The sequence below is a fragment of the Rhea americana genome, unplaced genomic scaffold (assembly GCF_003343005.1).
Source record: "Rhea americana isolate MKP2758 unplaced genomic scaffold, rheAme1 scaffold_2, whole genome shotgun sequence".
Lineage (NCBI taxonomy): Eukaryota > Metazoa > Chordata > Aves > Rheiformes > Rheidae > Rhea > Rhea americana.
In genome coordinates, this window is record NW_028186149.1 from 12,375,530 (window position 1) to 12,392,489 (window position 16,960).

The following is a 16,960-nucleotide window of genomic DNA, read 5'->3' on the forward strand; positions in this document are numbered from 1 at the left end:
CGCCTTGCCCCCGCCCGCGCCCGCTCCGGCGGAGCTGGTTCAACTTCTGCCTTCAAACAGCAGAAGTAAACAAGAAATTGCCAGTGCGGTTTGCAGCAGCGGGCAGGGGAGTCTGGCGAGTCCCCTGCCAAGCGGAGCCGGTTACATAACACCTACTGTGTCAACACCGGGCCGAGCCGCGGCGCGGCCAGGCCGCACGGCGCGGCGCAGCGCGGCGCTCGGGGGAGCGGCCGCCCTCAGCGGCATCGCTTCCGACTCAAAAAACGAACGAACGAACGAAGCAGCTCCAGCCCCCGAATCCCTGCGTGTGCGATCAAACCGGCGAGAGAGGCTTCCGGGGCCRGAGGCCCTCCCCGGGCAGCAGCTGTGCCGCGAAGGCCGCAGCAGCAACGCACCAAGGGCTTCAGACGTCCGTCAGCCTCACGGAAGGGGCCAGGCGATGCGGGAYGGTGCCGGGAGCGTCACGCTCATTTGGCAGTCTTAAAAGCTACCACCTTCTCAAAGAGGGCAATATTCATTGTTTTGAGAGAAACATTCACTGTTTTGAGCTTACAGCTTTCTTTGGAGCTTTCTTTGGGTAGAGCATCGGTATTTACAGAGGGTACAGGGTCTAAAGTGTTTTTAGTTGTTTTTTTTTTTTAATAAGCTGCACTAGTAAATAGGACTGCTCGATGACTAAACTGGAGAGAGGTCAGCGTGAGAAGCCTTCTCAGACTGTTTATTGCAACATCTGAGCAAGCCTGGTTCACTTTTTCCCCTGCACAGGCAAGTTTCCTCTGCCTCTGTGTACAGCAACAGAGGAGAAGAAACACTGGGAAAACGTTGGAAAATATGATAGTAAAACTACCAACACTGAGAGGTGGGCTCAGACCTAGGCAAATCTCTCTTTAAACATTTTATTTTTACTGGACTAGATTTTGTATAGGAACATTGCCGGTGAAGAAGGAGTCTATTACAGGGGAAGGAGGAAAGGAGGTGGGGAGGGAGCGCCTAAGGATTTAGTTGGCATTTCATTCAAATTCTTCACAGTTCTGTGCATTCAAACCATCTTTGTTCTCCTAACGCTCAGTTGTGTCGTGCGGCTGCTCCTGCCCCCCAGACCGCCCCGTCGGAGGCGCGCAGGAGCCCCGCTGCAAGTAAGGGTGCTCTCATCCAGCCCCAGGACTTGCACGCGTTCGGCCGTAGGAGCAGCTCACCCCTCGCTTCCAGATGTGACACTTCYGGCCTGCAGCTGGCCACTGCGCCGCAGGCTGCAAGTTTTAGCTCGGCACGTCATTTCAGCCGAGCAGCCCCGCGGGGAGGCTGCTGCAGGGCCCGCGGAAGAGGACAGGTCAGGCAGCTGCGCAGAGGGCATGGAGCGCCTTTCCACGAATGCGCGGGCCCAGTAATAACACATCTYTCGAGAGAAGCTACGTGAACTGTGGCTGGGAACCTAGCACAGCCAGCGCGGTAGGGTCGCCATGCTCCCGGGCGCTGCTGCCGTTCAGCCAGGGCTACGGGCAAAATGAGTAGCCCCGTTTCTCCCTAAGAACATTTAAAGGCAGTTTTACAGGAGTGTATCACATTTGGAAAACCCTGTGTCCCAGCGCTGCTACGTTATTTGCGGGGGAGCAGATGGGAGCTGGGAGATAGAGGAGCAGCGCTGCACGGGCTGCGAGAAAAGACTTGGCAGGAGCGTCAGCTCCACAAAAACTTGARCTGCCATTAACATACATGTCAATAATCACTATGGTTCAAACTTTACCACATRTTAAACAGTGGCTGCTCAAGTATTCACAACATCTTTCCCCCGTAATGTTCTTGAAGGACTTTTTTTTTCTTAAAAATGCATGTTGCTCAGCATATCTTCTGCCACGGGCTGTGCGACCACCTCCGAGGCACGCCAGCTCCCACCACTGCTCAGGATGGCACGATGGGAGCAGCAGCAAAACCCCACAATYAACACAAATCCAGAGCAGCGCCCACTGGCCCTCTTTGCCCAGCTCTGCTGCCTCCAGAGCTCCTGGTGCTGGACATGTAGCCTTGCTCAGAAATGTCACCATCCTCAGATAGTTTCTCTGAATTACCTTAAGGACGGGCTGTAATGCTGCGAGCCAAGGAAGAGGAAAGGATGGCTCTATGGGGGCTTCCCAGCCCAGTCTCCTCCTTGGCAGCACGGCATCCACACCCCTCACCTGCGATGGTGTCGGTGCAGAAAGAACTTGCCCAAGAGCTTCTAGGAAGCCTACTGAGGGGATCAGGCCACGTCTCCATCCCCGCCTGCAAGTTCTAGCTAACCAGCTGCAGTGTGGTAAAACAAGGACTGTTCAGTGGTTTTAAAAGGGGAAATTATTTTTCTGCCAGACCATCCCAGGCTTCTAGCACTCCCCACACCACCCTGACCGTAGACTACATTTAAAACATACTCTCTGGCTTTTTCTTACTGGGGAGAGGATACGAGCAACAAGCTGGTACAGTCTTCTTCTAATACCACATTTTTCTGGTTAGTAAAATCTCTGGCAAAACCTCTAAAATGATCCAGATGGATTTCAAAGTACTGGAGCTGGGGCGGCACATCAGATCCAGGTTGGATATCATGATGGACAGATGGATGTTATCTTGCCTAACAGTGCCTTCAGGTCTTTGAACTTTCCACATCTTCAGAAGGTGGAAAATCAGGGTAACTCAAGAAAGACATTTGCCCAGTTTCCAGCACTTGCTTGATCAAACTTAATGTCTGGATACACTAAGGAGAGACATGAACAAGATCTGTGAGCAGTGGAACTAATGAAACCTAATTTCCTATGGATTTGTGTTTTGCGGTTGGACTTTCTGGTGTCTTAAGAACATACAAGCTCCAAGAAGGCATTTTCTGTGGTCAGGGTTTTTAGTATCTTTCCTTCATGGATTCTGCAGTGTCTAATAAGAGCTGAATGCAGACAGCAGGCTGTCCTAGAGCATTTACAGGGTCTCCTCCTGCCACTCAGTTGCTTACTTTCCTGGAATGTACCTGTGATTTACAGTGTTTGAAACCAATATCTTGTTTTCAAATTGGTCCAGTGGGCTCAGAAATTACAGAGGGAACTAGYGGGCAAAGTGACTACAAAAGTGGTATTTAATAAGAAAATCAGTGCACCAATGATACAGAAACATTATACTATAAAGCAGGGGGAAATCAAGAGTCTTGACTACTGGCTACACACACAAACTTTCTTGAGGCCAAGAGACACTGCATGTACCATGTACCTCAGAAAACTGAAGAAAGTGAGCGTAGGAAGGAATTATGATATGGSCTGATAGTTACCCTTTCAGGCATTAATGCCTGAGGCAGAGCTAGGCATACAGCTGTGACTCACATATGCCCAAAGAAGCAGCCCCTGGTTTGCCACCTCCTGCTAGTAGGCATTTGGACGCATGAGCAGCCCGACTACCAGCACAGCCCTGCCACCTGGCACAGCAATACAGTGGTAAATGAAAAAAGCGCGTAAGCTCCGTTGTCTGGCATTGAAGGCCGAGCAGGTCAACTTTGCACTTCCCCCATTATAAGTGGGTATACTTTGTGTGTGGGTGTTCACCCTCAACAACACCACTTCTGTAGCGCTGGCAAAGAAATACACTTGAACTTTGCTGCCCTTTGCCCACTTGAACCACTTTGTGTGGTTCAAGTGCCACAGATTGGCTACTCCTGCTGTAAACACCACTTGATACGTATCTTTTGCAAGAGCAGCAAAAGTAGAGGTTTCTTCATGAGGATATAAGACAGAACAAAAGGAACAACTCAAGGACAAAAATGAGAGGATACCTGGCTAGATTTATAATGCTGGGGGATGTCATATGCACTAAAGCTAAATAATTAAAGAGAAGACTGAAAATGAAGGGAATTACCTTAGAGTTAACATGGCATTCAGTATCTTAGGAGGTTACAGAATTGGAAAGAAATCACTGCGTAATTTCAGGCACACCAACACTGTGGAAGTAAAAAGAACAATTCTGCCTCCCACATGCAGTGGCTGCAATATGAATGATGTCAAGAATTATGAAAATCCAGGCTTCCTGGGCAAACGAGCTGAACGTGAGCCAGCAGTGTGCCTGGGCAGCAAAGGAGGCCAACAGCATCCTGGGCTGCATTAGAAAGAGCAGAGCCAGCAGCTCCAGGGAAGCGATTATCCCCCTTAGCACTCATCTGACCACATCTAGATACTTCATCCAGTTTTGAGCACCTAGTACGAGAAAGACACTGATAAACTGGAGCAAGTGTAGCAGAGGGCCGTCAAGATGGTCGGAGGCTGGAGCACTTGCCCTGTGAGGTGCAGCTGAGGGAATGGGGCTTGTTCATCCTGGAGAAGAAACAGCCCCAGGGGGACCTAATAGCAGCCCCGCCGACGCCTCCARGATAGTTACTCAGAAGACAGAGCCAGGTTGCTCACAGTGGTGTGTTACACAGTGGCCATAAACTGAAACAAGAGACGTTCTGCCCTGATATAAGGAGAAATGCTTTCACYTTGAGGACAATCAAGCACTGAGACAGAAGACCGGGGAAGTTGCAGGGTTTCTGTCATTGCAGGTTTTTGAGGCCGGACTGGTTAAAACCCTAAGCAACTTGGTCTAACCTCAAAGCTAACCGTGCTTTGAAAAGGACATTGGACTATAAACCTCTTGAGGTTCCTTCCAGCCTAGATTATCCAACAATCCTATGATTTGCCCTGTGCCTTTGTGTAAAATGTGAGGGAATACTTAGATAGCATTTCCCTGCTTACAGGACTTTTGTGAGAATGCATACATATGCTAAGACTGTAAGGCACCAGAGACCAAAGAAATCAAAAATAAATACTTTTTAAAGAGAGTGCAGAATAACTATCCATCACAGGTACAAGTGCAAAATTAGGTAGAAGCATGCTGTCTGTGGGACAGGAATTCACTTAGTTGTCTGTCAAGTACCRCTGCTGGTTTGAAGCAAAGTTCATATGGTAAACGGCCATATGGTGTGATCTGACAGAGCCCATCCTTTGCTGAAGGAGGGTAACCAGGACAGCAGGTCAGAACCTCAGCCTGCGTAGTCCATGCATCCAACACCTTTCTGCTCTGCATGATAATTTGCTTCTCAAAATACTTTTCTTTCTAAAACTAACATGAAAATCAGAGCAGAAGAAACTTAGCTTCAAAATGCCATTTAAACAGCCCTGAGTTACTAAAAAACAGAAAAAAAAATAAATAAACCGAGGATGGTGGCATTTGGAGTACAAGAGACTGACAGGCAGCAAGACACTCCCAGGTGTGCTTAGAGAAAGACAGCTCCCATTCACATCAACAACAAAATGTCACTCAGCATCTGGAGGGGGACTCCTCGGCACGAGAAGTCAGCTTGCAGATGGGGGGCAGGCCATCCTTTTGTATTTACTTCTCTGCGCCACAGTGACGGTGCTGCTAGCACTTAATTTATTTTGTTCATTTAGGAGACATTTAGTTATCGCAATTATTTAACAATGTGTAAAATTACAAACAACTTCAACTACAATATGTTCCTCTTGCGTAAACCTCTCCTCTTGGCCACATACATAATGAAAACCCTGTTGAGTCAGTAATAAAATCCAGCTTTCAAGCCTCAGAACTGAATGTTCAAATTTTGTAGCTCACTTCCTTTTCTAACCAGACAGCAGGGCTGCCAAGAGAATTTCTGGGCGTTCAGCCTCTTTTGAGATACACATACATACATACAYAYACATAYATATATATATATACATCTCAATTTACCAGGACTGCCAGAGAGCAGGCACCAATTGTTTTTAACCGAGTCATGAGCAAATGCTTTTTAAAAAGAAATCAGAATGTTATTTATTTTCATCTGATGGAACAGACAACTCAGACCTGGACAGGGAAAACGATCAGCTCCAGCTATGTCAATAAATAAATATTTGCATTTCTCGCCAGCTGAGGAAAAATGCAGTGCTGATTTTAGGAACCAACCTCAAAAATTCATGTGTTGAAATACCACAGTTCTTTAGGCAAAAGGGCCAGTTGCACATGCAAATGCCTGATTTGCATGAATGACTGCACCATATGCATGTAGAGGTTGGGGACTTGATGTGGCATACCATATTTTTGGATGACCATTTCTATAAGCCTCATTCCTGTGAAGAGTAGAGCATCCTCATTCCTCACTGAAGTCAGTCAGTAATGAGTAAACTTGGCAAATCACAGCTAGGAAGACTTCAATAGCTAAATATTTGAGCTTTAAGATTACATGACAGAAAACACTTGTGATCTTGCCCAAAAGAATGAATAGCTTCTAAATCCCTGGCATTATTTATAACAACAAAAACCACAATTGTATTTATTGCTCTTCAGAAGAACTGTCTGCTTTTGCATTTTACTGTAAGCAGCATATTAAAAAGGGGACAAAATAGATTTCGCATATGTCAACGCAACACAAGAGCAGGCAGCAGCCACRTGAATAGAAGGACAAACATTCAAAGAGTTTCATATGGCATGAAAACATAAAGCTAAGTTCAAGTCTGAGAGTTTTCCCACACTGCAGCTAAGTACATTACCAAGAGCCACCGATGTGCTACTCTCTGTGATCGCATGAGTGTGAGGATACATGGCCGGACACAGCATACCCCTCACACACACAGTACCTGCAGTGAGGTGTTTATACTGGTGTGTGGACTAAAAAGAACGACTGAAGCAACACTCTTAAAGGTTTATAAGATAAACTGGCAAATAAACATTGAGCAGGGAGTTAGACCCTATGGCTGTTCATCTGACAGGAGAAGCAAGCTCATCCTAACCTACCTGACAGTCCAAAATGGAAGATCTTTGCATTGCTTTCAATGATTAAATCTTTCCACAGTCAGTGGATAATGAGTCAGAATGGGACAAAGATACTGTTTACTAAAATAGTATTGGAACTAAGTAGAGGAAGAGAGAAATTCATAGGAGAGGCACAGGAAGAATTCCAAAAAACAAGATTAGAAAAATAAAATAGGGACAAAATGGGGGAGTGAGAATGGAGGCTGAGAGTAGAAATATTGGAAACATCAGAAGGGGAGAAATACTGAAACAGAAGGGGAGCTATGTATTAGAAGAATCCAAACATGAAGTTGAATACAGGAAAGCAATAAAGTAGCAGGGCTGACCACCCACCAGAAAGAGAAGAATGGGAACAGGAGAAACTAAAGGTGGGGAAGATAAAAGGTGGTGGAGTCCTAAGATGTGTGCTACTGATGTGCAGGAGCCCCTTTTTAAGTGAATGCATAGCTGAGACGACACTAACATCACCAGGAGATGGGTGATCAGGACAGGAAACTTGCTTTGGCACRTGATATAAAATAAAAGTCTTCAACAACAACAAATCTCTGCTATGTCTAGTTAGACAAAATGACTGGGATCAATGGGAAGCACAGTCCCCTAGAAATGCTATTCCTCTCCCCACGATGGGTCACCTCCCGTATTGTAGCTGCTCTGCATGTGCTATTGCCATTCAGGGGTGCGCATCCATAGTCCTTGCACTCGTACCTAAGGAACCTGCATGCCTCCTCGTYGTTAGCATAGCCTCATGACATCACCGCAAAGCAGGAAATAATATTTATCTCCTTTTCACAGATGAGGCATTGAGACATAGATGAATGACTTGACCAAGACCACACTGATGGACTGTGGAAACTGAGAACTCAAACCCAGTTCTCCCAAGTTCTYAGCCAGAACTGTAATTGCTAGCAAGAACTAAGAAAATTCAAAAAATGTAGATGAACCTTCTTGAAAGTTTTATAAGCAAAATTCCTGCTGTAGGCATGAATGGAAGAAGTGCAGACTCCAACAGGCAAATTCTTTGCCACCCCATCTCCTGAGTCCCAGAAATACTGTTGATCTGGGCTAATAAATTTCCCCAAGCCCTAGACGTTCTCTTGGCCTTCATCCCAAGTTCGCATAAGAAGCTATTTCATAGGCAAAGTTCTTATTTACAGTTACTCAACTCCCATAATATTTTATCTGAGGTGGCATTTTTAACACTCCCCTCCCCAATACTGGCTGAACTGTCTCTTTCTTTGCTTTATAGGTTTGTAACTAATCTAGTTAAAATCCCATAAATACTGGGATGTTTCTGTGTTCCACATTCAGACAGGAGGGTGGCTGAGGAAAAAGTACATTACCATTAAAATCATGGTGACATCCAGGCTGAAGCTGACAATAAATTCATTTTTTAAGTGTACTGTCATTATGCCAGCTGCCCTTCAGGGGCTGACTATATGAACTGTGTAGCCTTCTAAATGTGTGATACTCAGGCCAGGGTATCTTCCTATGAAATCAAGAGAGAATCAGAAGCCCTTGACAGGTCAAACATTGAATTAATGTGCTAGTTTTCTACCCCTTGGAGACCTAAGGTATATACGTYGTTTTACTGTAGCCCTGAATGCCACTCTAACAGCAGAAAAGGAGGTCATAAATGCAGTGGAATGGGGCACTGGGGAATATCCACAGCAGAACAGGGGGCCCCAGGCCAAATCTGTTCCTGGAATCAATGAATCACAGTATGGGTCTGAAGATTGCTAGTTTTGCTTGAATCAGTGCTCACAACTAAGGCACAATAAAGAGGTACAAGTGGGCCATATTAAAATATGGCCTYTGACTCAGTTTGCAAAGAAAGAGTCATATTATTCTACTGCTTCTCCTCCTAAATGTGCAATGCCCCATAGCGCTGTTGCCTATCATAGCAGTGCTTGGCATAGGATTTCCCTTCCCTTGCCACCCTCGTTTCGTGATGCTCCAAGGGGTGCTGAGGTGGTCTGTGCTTGGGCAGGTGCAGGCTACGGCCATCTGCTAGGAAAACACTTCACTTTCCAGGGATAAGCAGAAACCAACCAGAACAAGCTTTCAACCTGCCTTCACAGCCCCATGTCTATCCCTCTCTGGATTTTAACAGCATATCRATAGCTTATTCTTTGGATGTGGCTTGCTTCAGCCCTTCAAGAGTCCTTCCCTAGGGACTTCTGTACCATCTTTCCAAATGACACAGATGAGCCTGGTCTCTCCCACTACTGCTGTCCTTCTCATCCCAGAGCGAAAGTAAGCACAGCATCTTTGTCTCAGCCTCTGGTTTTGCTCCAGCAGATCCCAGGCTATTCTCTACACTTGCCCGTTACTGGGTGGTCATCTACCCTTCCTTCTCAAGCCTTCCYCAGTTCGGTGCCAAGAGCAGCTCCCCTCCTGCTTATGCCCAGGTATTAGTCTCTGAGGTGGAACTCTTCAGGCAGAGCCCTGTGATTGCTTCATGCACTGTCTTATGCAGACCCCTTCAATCAGCTAGACAGCAGCTCCCAAGGTCCATCCACACTGCATCTCCTGCATTCATTCTTCTACCATTAAGAGCCATGTCTCAACACCACCCAGGCTAGCAGCCTCTCCTTTTAAAGGATCTGCAGTCTCTTCACAAGACTAACAACAAAAACTAGTGAGATTTAGCCCAGGAGAGGATGAACTGGTTAGTTCCTCACACAGGATTAGGTACCTGACCACATGCTAGGATTCTGCATTGCTTCTCAGAAAAGGAGCTTGCTGACAGGAAGTTGCAGACAGGGCCTCAGGGGCAAAGTTGGCCCAACTACCTTGTGCTTGAAGGCCAAGTAAGAAGAGGTGTTGAGCTACTTTCAGCAGGATTATGTTTTCCTATGGTGAGTGGACTCCCCATGGGATGGCTGCACCCCTCTATGTCACTGCGATGCCAGCTCCTGTGCTATCAGAGAAACGTGCTCCTCTAGAGACGTAGCTGGTGAGAAAGCAAAACAATCTCACTTGGACTCCCAGCTTTATTCACATGCTGAGATGACTATTAAATTTTTTATATATATATGTTTTATATGTATATATATATATATATATATATATATATATATATATCACAGTCCATAATAACTGGCTATAGCTAAATATACACTGCTTAGCAGGCTCCTATTTCCTAACTTTTCTCTTCTTCAGCAAAACACTTTCCTGACAGGTTAGTCAGACATCCTAGTCCAAGACTTCATTTTTAAAAGCCACCTTAATCTTCTTCTGCAAGAGTTAAGAAGGYTGCCAGCTGTTTAATGACATTGTCAAAATAAACTCACATCTTAGTCCAGGATAACTTCAGAGGAATCAGAGAGACAGATGAAAAAGCAGCCATCCCTTCCTTGGGACCTCTCTGGAAACCTCAAACATCAGCTGTTTAAGTTAAATTAACATGTGTGTATTAATTAATTAATTCCATTAAATTTGACCAGATAAATCAGATTTAATGTCAGTGTAATTGAGATCATAAGCTACTGCCCAAACAAGACCTCAGCCAAGATTCAAAGCTAATCCTTAAAAGAAATCTCCTTGAATCTGGAAGTGGTTTTCTTAACATCCCAGTTAGCAGCTTCTACCTAAGGGAGGTGTTTACATCCTCTCAAACGGCGAGGACTCTCTACATTCTGCTTTCCCCACAGCGTCTGGTCCTTCTCACCTTTTAAAAACATAACTGCCGATCATGTCCTGACTCGGGTTTGGCTTTCGCTGAGCCCCAGCCGCTGTTCTGCGCAAAACCAAAGGCACCGTGTGCGTGCACGTGTGCGCGTGCTCCGTCCTGCACAGCGCTCGCCCCTGCTATCGGGGCGGAAGAGGCATAGCTTTGCCCGCTCCTGAACTTTTCTTCCTCACTTCACACCAGACTTTCACCAGTGGCATTTCAATAACAGCTCTGTTCTCCTGCCAGAAGAGCTGCTATCTTGACCATCACAAGCTATATAAGGGAGGAAAAGCTTCTTACCCCACATCCTCACTAACCACAATCTACTAGCCCTCTATTTTTGAAATATTTAAGGCTTTAAAAGTAGAATTTGGGGTTTTACACCAGCTAATATTAATAGAAACATTCTCAGKATTTGTTTCCCCCAATGTAAATGGAACACTTATTTTTTTTAAACATCCCCCTGTGGTGCTTGCAAGCCAAACACTGCGGCATTGTACTAGCCCAGGGAACTCACTATAAACAGATCTGTCTTGCTTTTCTGTCAGGCCCTGTGAATTCTGTATAAAYGAGGAAAAGTAAACATGCACATTAAATATTTACTGTTTTCAGTATGTATAATCTAAAGTGTCTTTAGCAGCACAAGCAAGGCGCACTTTTAATCAGTGATTTTTATTTTGACATGGCACTATTAAAAATCATACAGGTATAACCTCAAAAAGCCCCCTCCTCTAAACCAGAGGCTCTCCTCTCACAACCGCTTATGAATACTATTGTTATTACCCACCGCTCATCTGAAAGACCCATGCTCGCTCCCATTTTCATGATCCTTTCGGGCAAACGATTGCAGCAGCGTCTAAGAGCTGAGCTTGTGGAGAGTCTCATAATCAGACCCAAGTTAGCTTTGGGMAGGAAGAGAGGATTAGCTACAGTGATAAATATATAGTTAACTGTGGATAAAATGATATATAGAGAGAAGAGTTAAAAGAATAACAACACAAAAGCAAACTTCTCTGAAAGTAAATAGCCCCTAGTCTCAGCACTGATGTTCTTCTATGATTAACACAGCAGCTAGCTTTTAATGCTTCCTCCATGCAGAAGAGCTTCTGCTTTCATCTCAACACTGATGCAAGCAGTCATATACTCTGTACAACTGGAAAAGTTATGTTAATGCAATCGTAAAAAAGCCTACACACCAAAGTAATCTCTGATAGCCCCTGCTAACCTTTTCCTTCCTGCGGACATCCGTCCCTGGGAAAGCAGTGGGCAGCATAGATGCTTCCCGGCTGACTTGGAAAGACGTCCTTCTCCCTGTGGGTCCTCAAAAACCAGCCTGCTCCTTGCTCTTGGCTGCTGGACGGAGCCGTGCCAGGGCCTGGCACGGGGCACGCGTCTGCTCACCGGATGTGCCCCAGCCCTCGCCAGCCGGCTCCCTCAAGCCATCTTTTATCCCTCAGCAGAGATAAGAGGAGGGAGAGAGTCTGCTCAGATAGTTCCTTCTTCACGCCCTAGAAAAATCACCCCAGCCAGTTCAAGAGCCAGAAACATCTTTTAGATTTGGAAGTTAATCAAGTCTAGAGAGAGCTTAGCACATCTCCTTAATCGCAGGCGCGCAAGGCTGGGATGGGCAGCGATTTGCACATTCCTGGATTGCAACGCTGTCTCCACAAACATTCCTAAAGCACATACATGATCTGTTGGCTGCCTCTAAGTCCTTCCTATCTGCAAGGATGACATCGTGTCTACTTATTTGTCTGCTGTCGGCTTTTTCATTACGCTATCGCTGACTAGAAGTGAGGGGCACAAGCCAGAGAATATTGCAAATAGCTACCGACAGCAGGAGGGCAGCCCCTGGCAGAGCTGTGGCCGGCTTCCTTGTATCCGTTAGCTCATCTGCGTCGTAAAGCAGACAGGCGCGATGGAAGGAAAAAGCCCAACTCACTGCTGCTCAGAGGTGCTCATATAGCATATCGGGAGGTAAGGGGTAAGGCATTGGGAGGCAAAGGGTAAGAGCCCAGCTAGAACAGAGTGGAAACAAACAGTAATGCAGCAAATACAGCTAGGGTCTCGGTGTGCTTTAATAAGCTTGTGTATGTAGCAGAGGACGAGTAATGATTCTGGACAAAGCCCACAGGAACCTCGAGGGATCCTGCAGTATTCTGACACTAATCCTGTGATGTTTTCAGCAGCGAGCCTGAAAGGATCAGTAACMGACACAATTCAGTGTGTAGCAAAGCACACTCAGCATCCTGTAAGAAAAGGCTCTCCTTTCTATTTGCATGCAAAGAAAAAAGAACCCCAAACTATGCTCATTTGTTTGAAAACATAGCTACAAAAATATATATTACTATGTGTTCTTAGAAACAAAGGCCAGGAAAGTCCTTTGAATGTCCATTTATCAGTGACATTAACAGCAGGGAGTGAATGCATCAGAATTAAGGCAGAATGTTCTTCTAGCATTGATATAGGTTAACCTTAAAGAAATCTAGCTTTGATTATTGACTACAGTGAAACAAAATACCTTCTGGGAAACAAGAGTTTGCTATGTATTTTAAATGCAGGAAGAGAAGAAAAACACAAATATACTCAAGACTGTATTCTAGAGCACTTACTCCTGCAGCACAGATAGGAACAGAAGGCAGTTGTCTCCTAGGTCTCACTGCAATGAAGGCTGAGGCAGACAAACACAGCTGCTCACAAGCGTTACCAGGAACACAGCCTGGAAGTGTTCTTTGATCAAGGATTTCTTAGGCACAGCCCTACTGATTGCAATCAAGTTAAACCAGCTCAAATAAGCCCTAGTAATCATGAGCAATTTTCTTCTGAGCTTGCTCACTTCACCTTAGCAGAGATGTCAGTTCACATGCATTGCCCCACTGGGAAATTCTGCACACTGAGGACCAAAGTTTAGAGTTAAGAACAAGCTTCTACTGAGATCATCTGTGATGGCTGGTTCTTGACAGGCTGAGATCCCTGCCCAAGACTTTCATCTCAGGTTATGCTGARACAGAGCCTACCTAAGCTCCTGATGCCTCAGCTTCCATCAATGAAACTCACGAGACACAGCTTTGGAAACAATTTTTCCGGAATGTATAACGGAACTTTTCAACCTGTATTGTTACAATTTGCAAGTTGAATCACCTGCATGAGGTGAAAGTGATAGTCATGACTTGGAAAGCTGGATGCAGCCAGGTGCTAGTTAGGACAATTTTTTTTCCTGAATAGAGAGCCTACCTAGTCCAAGATAATCTTTTCATTGCAAACTTTTCTGAATGCCTSATGCATTCAGAAGATGCAGTTTGCATTCTAGTGAAGTAAGCTTTAACACCTGAAGCACACACTATGAACTAYGTAAGATTAAAATATATACTAAGTAACATACATGTCTCACTGAAGAAACCCAACTGCTTGCCAGTGCTACCGTAGTGGCTTGTACTAAAATAATTTTTAATGTCAGATGCTTGAATGACAGTGACATTCTCTGGCTGGTTGTAAGGAACTAAGAAATGGTTGTAACTGTTTTGCCTCTCTGCACCCAGCATCAGGTAAGAATGGCATGCAATATGTAGTGCTAGTCAAAGGTTCAACAAGATACATCGACCATTGGCAGGGATGTTTATGCCTGTCATGCTGCCATGTCCCTTATACCTGTATGTGGTGCAGTTCGYATGCTGAAGAAGCAATCAGCACAACCGAATACCATTTCAAATTTTGCTTCTCTGTTTCCCTGCTGGGTTAGGAGGGTCACAAGTTCCTCTTCCACCTTCACAAAACTGGAACTTCCAGGACACCTTGACAGCAGCCAGAGGAAAAGCAGCGTACCTGCAAAGCCCAGTAYCTCCCTGTGCACAAATACTGCAAAGCACAGCCCCCCGGAGTTACAAACCACAGGCCAGGCACAGACTGTACACCCACTGACAGGCATTAGCTAAAGGGACCTAAGGACTGAGTAGCAGGGAAGGGGAAAAAAACACATAGGAAATGCCACATTCAGAGAATTCAGCATAAACTCTGAGAATATCAAAACAAGAAAAGAAAATCGGAACCCACTTGAACACCAGCTGCTGAAGCCTTCTGGCCACTCTGTCTGCATGTGGCTATGCTTAATCCGCCCCGCTGGATCTGCAGCTCCTGGGAGTCACTGAGAGGAGCCATTGACTCTGGGAGAACTGAGTTAGTGCGGCAGGAACCAGTGGCCTGGCAGGTGCTGCAGGCGAGGCCCAGCCTAAGGCAGGTAAACATCGGAAGAGGAAAGGCTATAGGGAACTACAATAGGGGAGGAGAGGCAGAAGAAACAGGGTAAAAGATGGGTAAAGGAAAGACAGAATGAGAAAGGGGAAATTAAACAGAGCACAAAAAGAGTTGGTGCTAATTTTAGTAAGAACCTTCCCCCAAATTCATATGATTGTAAACTTCTGATGTTCTCTAATCTGGGTTGGACACTTATTTTCACTGGAAGTAGCAGCACTTGTAGAATATCTCTCCTATACAGCACTTTACAATGCTCCAAAATCCCCACACACAGCCATAAAAAGCTGTCAATGGGTGGAGGAAAGATAAACCATTCTGTTAATTTTGTCTTGACTCATTTCTTTAGAAGTCCTTTTCCTTGGCAAAGGCAAATGCCTGTGGATATGGTAGCATATACTCAGTAATTCTGCAGTACCTGCTGTACAAACCAATAGGTTCAAACTTCTGCTTTGTGTTAGCCAAGCTCTCAGCAGACTTTACCRTAGCAATAGCAATTGCCTAGGGCATAAAAAGTTAAGAGCCACTAAAACACTCTTCATCATATGAACAGCTGTGAGCACTATATATTTTCCACTTTTTACTTAGAATGACAAACGTCTGAAACTTTACATTATGTTATACTGAACAAAATCTAAGAAAAAAAGATATTTCCTTCCAAACTTTTCCCTACTTCGTGATGTATATTCAGGAGATGTAGACACAGCCTGGAACATAAGCTCTGGGTCAGTTTGTAGCAGGGAACAAACGTGTGCAGCAGAAACATATGAAAGGTTCACAGTCTAACTTGAACTCAAAAGAAACTCAAGCAATTTCAAGTGTCGTTAACTACTTGAAATTCAGGACAGGTTTGTTAAAAGGTGCTTCAAAGCTTTTGAAGTGACCTTTTTTGAGCAAATGTAGGTTTAGTTACAGCTTCCCATCAAAATTGTGTGAACATGTGGGTAAGAYATGAACCCAAGTGAGAAAAGGTGCCATTCATTGCCTTTTCCTGTGGCATTTACTAAATGTTGTGAAAGTCATAGATCAAAGAAAAATGCTCAGTGCATGTCCTTAAATTAGATGTAATTAAATAAACAACTGTTTGCCTAAATCCCTGAAAAGCAAAGCTGCCCAGTTTTACCACTCATAGGTATGTTAGCTCTTTCTGCTTTAGGGCTTTCAGCGTTTTCAATAATGAAAATGCACCGAATCACAAAATTGCTCCTCTTGATCACAATGCGACTGTGTGAAGAGTTGCTCTGAGAAAAAGTACCCATCAGAAAGTACCTCAGAAAGCTAATGTTACATTTTCAAAACTAAAGTATCCTAGAAAAAAAACATACACCTGCAATAAATAAATAAACAGCTAAAGGGAAGCCCGGAGTACGGGATAGCTCAGAGCCTGGAAACGGGAACAGGTCCTTCTCCTCCTAGTCACCAGCTGGAGCTTAGCCAAATCAGTAGGGATGGAAAGTTGTTACTGCCATTACTGGCAACTATATAAGTTGGCTGGTGGTCCCTGTCCAACGCTTAATGGACGCGTAAAATAACTCCTGTCRTCAGAAATGGCACTACATGGTATATATTGGCACTCTCGGGAGATAGCTGCATGTAAGGAAAGACTGCATTTCCCTTTCGACTGTTGTGCTTTCGGGTCAGATCTGCAGGCACGTGAGCGGGAAGCGAGCGACTCCCCGCTCCTGCAGAGCGCCTGCGGGGCAGGGCCCCGCGCTCGCCCCGCCGCCGCCGCGGGAGAAGCGCGGCCGCACACCGACAGCCCGGGGCTCGGCCAGAGGGAAACGCGAGCAGACCACGCTGCGGGAGAAAGCGGCGGGGCGGCTCCTCCGTCGACGGGCGCCGGGCCGGGCCGGTCCCGCGCGGGCGCCCACCAGGAGCGCGGGAGAAGCAGCCCCCGGGACCCCCCGCGCCGCCCCTCGGGGTGCTCCCCCCCCCCGCCTTCGCCCCCTACTTCTGCCGGCGAAGGGGGAGGCGATGCTGGCGGGGCAGCGCGGCTGCGGAGGATCCACAGCGCCGGGCTGGCTGCACCAGCCCCGCTCCGTTCCCCGGGGGGCCGGGGCCGCGCAGAGCAGATCCCCGGCCGAGAAGTAAAACAAACCGGCGAATGTTTTCGGAAAGGCCGCGGAAGGTGCCGGCCGGCCGCAGGCAGCGGCCCCTCCGCGCGGCGCGGCGGCCCCTCCGCGCGGCGCGGCTCCCCCGCCGCGGCAACCAGCCCCCCTTGCCGCGGCCCCAGCGAGGCTGCCCGGCTGC

General features: G+C 46.2%; 1 long non-coding RNA gene across 1 annotated transcript in view; it reads right to left on the reverse strand.

Moving 5' to 3' along the window:
• Window positions 1–14,598, reverse strand: part of LOC146596751 (uncharacterized) — a 31,322-nt gene extending 16,724 nt beyond the window's left edge. The window contains exon 1 of the long non-coding RNA XR_014895676.1: window positions 14,513–14,598. This is a non-coding gene — a long non-coding RNA (uncharacterized LOC146596751). The remainder of the gene's footprint in view (window positions 1–14,512) is intronic.
• Between the last annotated feature and the right edge of the window lie 2,362 nt (window positions 14,599–16,960).